The sequence below is a fragment of the Prionailurus viverrinus genome, chromosome D4 (genome assembly GCF_022837055.1).
Source record: "Prionailurus viverrinus isolate Anna chromosome D4, UM_Priviv_1.0, whole genome shotgun sequence".
NCBI lineage: Eukaryota > Metazoa > Chordata > Mammalia > Carnivora > Felidae > Prionailurus > Prionailurus viverrinus.
The window spans coordinates 18262917-18270109 of NC_062573.1; the positions used below are offsets into that span (position 1 = coordinate 18262917).

Sequence of the window (7193 nt, forward strand, 5' to 3'; positions counted from 1 at the left end):
AGAGACATTCTGGAAGTCCCTCTTCAAAGCTGATTCGGGATGTGCAGCTGCATAGCTGGGAGCTTGGGAGCATGTGGGTCATGGGGAAGTTGAACAGGGTGGCCAACCATTGACATGATCTGGCTGGGGAACAGTGTCCTGGCCTTCGTTAATTAGCTGAAGATGACACGCCCCTTACCATGGTGTCATTGTGCTCATCTCGTGTAAGAGGATTGGTCAGTAACATTGTTGGCAAGTGAAAAGCATCATTTTTACTCAGCTTTTTGAGGATGGGAATGGAGTTAGAAGACAAATAAAAAAACCCCAAACAGGATGGAGGATGCTGGCCTCTGTCCCATCCATTTTTCTTTCCTATTTTTCACCTCTCTGATAAAACACTGATGAACTACTTTCTGTTTGGACGGTGTTGGAACACTGCCAACCAACTTTCAGTGCATACTCCGCTCATCCAAGTCTTCAGGGCACTCTGCGAACATAGTGACCTGGTCGTATTGTTCCCCTTTCATGGCTCCCCACTGGGTGGAGCAAAAATGCCCTAGCATGGTGTGCAAGGCTCTTCGTGATCTCATGTCAACCCTCCATTTCAGCCTCTTCGTGAAGCAATCCCGTTCCCTCCATCTGAAACCATAGACTGTTAGAACTAGAATGGGTTTGGAAATCACGTAGTTCTTTTTTTTTTTTTTCTTAAGAAACATGAAGGATTTTTCTTAACAGAATCTTATCTGGATCATCAAAAGGGCAGAGATTGTCTAGCTGAAGGCATTATAATGGTAGTGGTGGGAACCCGAGGCTCAGTCTTACTTGCACTCCTTATCTTTCCTCCCAAACCTGCAACGGCTTCTGAATTTATAGAGGGACTGTAGGGCCAGGTGGCGAAGCTTGAAAATCATTGATCTGATTCAGTTCTCCCCAGTTACATAGAGGTTGGGTTACTTGCCCAGGGTTTCTGAGCTGGTATATTGCAGAGTCTGTTCTCCAAGATCCAGGGCAGTGGCCTGGCCTATGTGTCTTCCCATTCTCACCTGCACTGTTCCTGCTCTGATGTAGACTGTAAGCTCCTTTGAGATGTTATACAATTGCATTTGCAGGCAAAGTTCTTTCCACAAGGTGCAACTAAAAGTAAGGTGCTAAGTATCTTTGGCCATATATTCCTTTCCCAATTATTGGGTCTTTAGGATCTTGAGGGTGTGACCACACCATATTGCTTTGCAAAGTCATCCAGACTCACAGAGTCCCAACAAGGAGCCTCTTTTTTTGAAGGTTTACTGATGAGCCCTTTGAAACATCCTTTGGCTCTTAGGGAATATTTTCCTCCCAAATAAACTTCTTGGCACTGGATCAGATTACCTTAAAAATTTCATCTTTGCTGATTATTTAGTTTCACATCATTCTGAGGAATCCTGTTCTAGCATCCAGGAATTCATAAAGCTGGAGAATGTGCTTCTTTTCCCTCATCTCACATGATGTCCTTCTACTCTTTGGCCTATCCAGTTTCTGGTAAAATTTGGTCAGAACTGACTTTATCTGTTCCTTTTTCCATGCTGGATGGGAAGACTCGTATCCTGGGTAGTAATTGCAAGCATTTGAATTCATTACCAGCTGATTATTTTTGGTGTAATAAATAGGACGGGGAGGCTGAAGTTGACTGGGAGTAAATTTAATGTTCAACTTGAAACTCTGAAAATGGCCTTCCTGACTCGATGATGGTAATGATGTAGTGATGATGGGGATAATAGCAACTGATGTTAATTTTGCATTGACTTTGTGCCACGCTCCATGCTGAGTAGTTTACATATGTGATCTTTTTTCTTTTAAATCCCCATGAAAATCTCATGGGGCAGATTCATTTTAAAGGTGAAAAAAAAAAAAAAAAGGAAGGTCAGAGGGGCTAGGTCATTGCTTGTGGTTATATACCAGAAAATGGTGCAGCCACCAAGGAAAGGCACTTATTACAACTCTGTGTATGATACCACTTCCATGTTAAAGTCAAGAGAATAGCACGCACAATGAAAGAGCATGACAGCTGAAGGTTAAGTTGTGTCAGAGTCTGTTAAAGAATGTGGTTTTCTGAGAACCCTACTTCACCTCCATTCTTTGAAAATGGCCTCTGGGGACAGACTGGACAGCCATATTAGTACAAGATAACCCTTACCTCTGGCCAGAGCCGATTGGTCCAGGGATAGACACCTGACTATCAGGCAGTCAATTCATCGCCTGATCAGCAACTTATCAGACTCTCCATGCAAATATAAATGAGACATGGGAACTAGAGTAAGTTGGTATTGGGCCTTTGGCCCAAATGATGAGTCAGAGTGGAAAAGAAAACTGAAGTTGGCTTCCCTGTGTGCTTATTTTCACTTATCCAGAGTGTTCTCTTGTTATGAGAGCTGTATGGTAGATGCAAAGTGGAACAGGCTTTGAAACAGAGAAGAGAGATTGGTGAACTTGTACCCCATCCAAGGGTCGCAGTGGTTTTGCGGGGCGGCCTCAGAGAGACTAAGAAACCCAAAGCCAGGGAAGCTGTGTATTGGCTTCCCAACCAGTGGGTGGCAGCAGTGGGCCTTAAGAGGTTCCCAGCCAGGGGAGAGGGAAGCTAGGAAAGGAGAGGGAAGGTTGGGTTTCACATTTGCATCAGGCATTTAGAAAGGAACAATCTGCTTCAAAGAGATAAGCCTGGATTATGTATTGCCCTGATCACATAAAAAAAAGTATTAAATCCATTCTAAATGCGAGTATTTCATAGTAATCATTACATTTCTGTCCTTTTTACCCACAGGGGAGGGATATGCATGTTTGGGTTTATAAGCAAATGTATCATGTTTCTTAGGAGTTCAGGAAGGTATCTCTCTCTGAAAACTGGGGTGGAAAAGAAAAAAAAGGACACAAGGATAAAACAATGATTTCAAGCTGAGCTGAGATTCCCTCCATGGGTTGGTGGTTTTGCTTTGTTTTGTTTTTGGCATGAGATGCACATAAACCCTGAGAAATGTACTTTGTCCAGTTACAAGTTATTTTTCTCCGTCATTGATGATGTTGGATACTAGCAACTCTGTTTATAATGCACTGTGGGATTAGTTACTCTCTCTCTGTAACACAATCATCATTAAACAAGGGCTTCAGGAAAGCTGGAATCCTTGTTTTGATTGTGGTTACCGTGGCGACCAGTGGCCCATTGGTCCTGAGTCTCTCCTGTGACGCTCACAGTGTTTCCTTGTTCTTTTGTTACATCGTTACATGCAAGTAGCAAGTTACGTTTCCAGTAACTCACGTCAGAGTTTTAACATGCCCAGGCATAAGCAGGGAAAGGCTATGAGGGAGAGGAGAGCCTCCTCAAGGAGAGGGAAAGGGGTGAGGTTGGATGGCTGCTGTCATCAGGCCTAGAAAGTCCTGTGAGGCCAAATAGACCTTGTCCCTGCCTTGCCTCTGCTTTGTTACCTTCTCCCACGCTAGACTCATTGACTTTCCTTCTTTCAACTGGCCTCTGCCCAGGCCTTAGATCCCTTTGGACCTGAGTAAACACCCTCAGCCCCTTGGAGATTCTTTTTGTGTTGTATATTCTGGATCAAATGATCTGTCTGGTCATATAAGCCTGTTGCAAGGTCTAGAGCCTTGATCTGGCCTGGGACCCAGTTGCCTCCTGGGGACAGGGATGTGATGACCTCTCATTGCCACTTCTGCCATATAGTATCAACCACTAAAGCCTGGGCTTTCAAGTGTCCCCTGACCCTTGTCACACTCTGCCTCTTCCTAACCATACCATATGTATGTTCCTCTAGGACTCCCACCGTTTACTGAGCCTTCCTCCTTTGGACCCTATGCTTATGCCTTACCTACCTGCTAGAATGTCCTTTGTAATATAAGCTTTACCCTCCAGAATTTTCCCTTGTCTTTATAGACTTGGCTGGAACCCAGCTCTGGCTTTTCTCTGCCACTGGTCTTTCATCCAGCTTCACATACAACTTGTTCATCTTTTCTGAAATATTACAACAGACGAGTGGAACAACTTTTATGTCACTTTCTGGCCTGGGGGGTAGCTGTGAAAATTTGTTTCATTGGGACTTTTTGCTGGATTTTAAAAGATGTACAAATAATGCAGGCCCAGCCACAGGTGAGAGCCACAGAGAGGCACATCCCTGTTCCTCTTCTGTCTTAGGGTCCTGTGATCCTTTCTCTGATTTTGGAGAATCAAGCGTTTGCTCAGAAAGCATTACTGCTTCCTTTTGGTTTGCAAAATGAAGTTCAACACCTACACAGATGTATCCTCAGCTTGCCTCTGCAGCCTGTGGAACTGGTTTATAGGATGACTGAATGCAGTAGGGTACTATCAGGTTTTATTTATCTCTCTCACCAGTGCCTCTGAAGGTGCTCCATCACACCCCTTCTCCCACCCTGTGTACCAACTCGGAACAGATCCTGTCACTTGCTTGTCACTTCTATCAGTGAAAGAGATCTAATTTTCAATTAACAAGCCCATTCCAAACCTAAATCTTAATCCACATTCAGTTCAAAACTCTGTTCGCACCGTCACCAGCTCAGGTTTGGCCTGTGGCTTGGGGACCCACTTGGTGGCATTCTGGCCACATGACCATAGATTCAGGAACTCACCAGCCAAGTTTCCTTTCAGAGCCTGTTCTTAGCTGTCTCTGCCTGGACTGATCCTCAGAGCTCGTTGTGTGGGTGGCTGTGTCTCAGGCTTTGGCTCTCAGCTTCAGTGTCCCACCTTAAAAGGACTGATCCTGTCTGAGCTGTGCCCTTGCTCCACTTCCTAGCACATAATTCCTCTCAGCTTTTTCACTATTCTAATTGGTTCATTAATTTTTTTTTTTTTTGGTTAGCTGAACTATATCTGCTTTTTCCCATAGTAATATTAACTCCAAGATGGCAGAAACTGTGTTTGTCTCACTTAGAGTTATATCCCCACAGCTTAATTCCATGTCTGTCACACTGAACGCACTAAAAAATTTTTGTTTAATCAATATGAATTCCTATTTGAAATTCCCAAATGGCCAAATAATAGATTGAAAGATAGGAAATTGCTGACACTTGATTTTTGGGGGGGTGGAATGGGGGCTGGAAAACGGCAATTTCATGTGCTTTATCCTAATATTTGAAGCATTCCTTTTAACATTAACAGCAAGGTATTAAGATGGTTGCTGTCACTAATATATTACATTTTCCTGAAAATTCAATTCTGTTCAACATAATAAAATGGGAAAAAAACAGACATAATATTGGAAATACTGGTTGCAAAGGATAAGATTACCTACCTGCAGAGTCAATAACAATCACCTGAAAAATTAAGAGTCTTAGAAAAATCAAGAGTCCTAATGAGTTTAGTTAAGTTGGACATACAAAATACAGCCAACTAGAAAATAATTATGAATAAGATGATAGAAAATATCTTATAATAGCAAGACTATAATAATACTATAAGACTACCCTTACCCCCAAGCCCTGGAAATTAAGGAATACATGTATATGTATATGTATATCATATGAAGAAAACTATAAAACTTCACAGGGAGTTCCTAAAGACAACTAGATAAATGGGATGATGAAGATGTTTCAGGGTGGAAAGACTCAATATTATAAAAATTCTATTTCTCTCCATAATTAATGTCAACATTTATTTCTATTACAACCAAACCATAGTTTGGGGGAGGGCAGCCTGACAAAAACAAATGCAAAGATCATCTGAGAGAAAAAAATTCCAATCGACCAAGAGTCTTCTCAGAGGCATTGTGAACCTCGGGCCGTGTGGCTGTGAGTGTGCGCTTTGCCCAGGCCCGCCTCCAAGCCACCAACCTGAGCTACGACCATGTCATCACCGTCTTCTCGTCCCACTGTCACCTCTTCCAAGTGGAGTATGCACAGGAGGCCATGAAGAGGGGCTCGACTGCGGTTGGCCTGTGAGGAAAGGACGTTGTTGTTCTGGGCATGGAGAAGAAGTCAGTGGCCAAACTGTAGGATGAGAGAACCATGTGCAAGATCTGTGCATTGGATGACAGCGTCTGCGTGGTACTTGCAGGGTTCACTGCCGATCTGAGGATGGTCATCAACAGGGCCGGGGTGGAATGCCAGAGTCACCGGCTGACTGACCATGGAGGACCCAGTCACCGTGGAGTACAATGACCTGCTACATGGCCAGCCTGAAGCAACACTGCACACAGAGCAATGGGCATAGGCCTTTTGGCATCTCTGCTCTTATTGTGGGTTTTGACTTTGGTGGCATATTCAGGCTGTATCAGACTGACCCGCAGGGACATACCATGCTTGGAAAGCCAATGCCATAGGTTGGGGTTCCAAGTCCATATGTGAGTTTCTTTTTCTTTTTTTAAATGTTTATTTATTTTGAGAGAGAGAGAGTGAGACAGAAAGAGAGAAAGAGAATGAACCCCAAGTAGGATCTGTACTGACAGCACAGAGCCTGAAGGGGGGGTGGGGCTTGACCCTAGGAACTGTGAGATAAGGACCTGACCAGAAATCAAGAGTCCAATAGTTAACCGACTGAGCCACCCAGGTGCCCCCCGCGTGAGTTTCTAGAGACCAATTACACTGATGAAGCCATAGAGAGGGATGACCTGATCATTATACTGGTTATCAGGGCTTTCCTGGAAGTGGTTCAGTCTGGTGACAAAAACATTGAACTGGTTGTCATGAGATGAGATCAACCCTCAAGATTTTAAATCCTGAAGAAATTGAGAAGTATGAAATTGAAAAAGAGAAAAAAAAAAACGAAAAGAAGAAATAAAAAGAAAGCATGATGGGGTGCCTGGGTGGCTCAGTTGGTTGAGTGTCCAACTTTGGCTCAGGTCATGATCTTGCTGTTTGTGGGTTCCAGTCCCATGTCAGGCTCTATGCTGACAGCTCAGAACCTGGAGCCTTCTTGGGATTCTGTGTATCTCTCTCTCTCTCTCTCTCTCTCTGTGTGTGTGTGTGTGTGTGTGTGTCTCCCCCACTTGTGCTCTCTCTCTTTCTCTCAAAAATAAATGTTAAAAAAAATTAAAAAAAAAAGAGAGAAAGCATCATGATGTTGACAATCTTGTAGTGATTTTTAAATTCAGATCATGGATGATTCTCAAAATGATATGTAGGTATTTCTATTCCATTCATCTAATGTCTCAGTGTCCTGCAGTAAGCTTCTATATTTGTTAACCTTTTTTTTTTTTTTTTTAAAGAGTCTTCTCAAAAAG

General features: G+C 43.2%; 1 pseudogene; it reads left to right on the forward strand.

Annotated features, from left to right (window-relative positions):
- Nucleotides 1-4090: 4090 nt before the first annotated feature.
- LOC125150507 (proteasome subunit alpha type-7-like) lies at nt 4091-6757 on the forward strand (annotated as a pseudogene).
- The last annotated feature ends 436 nt before the right edge of the window (nt 6758-7193 follow it).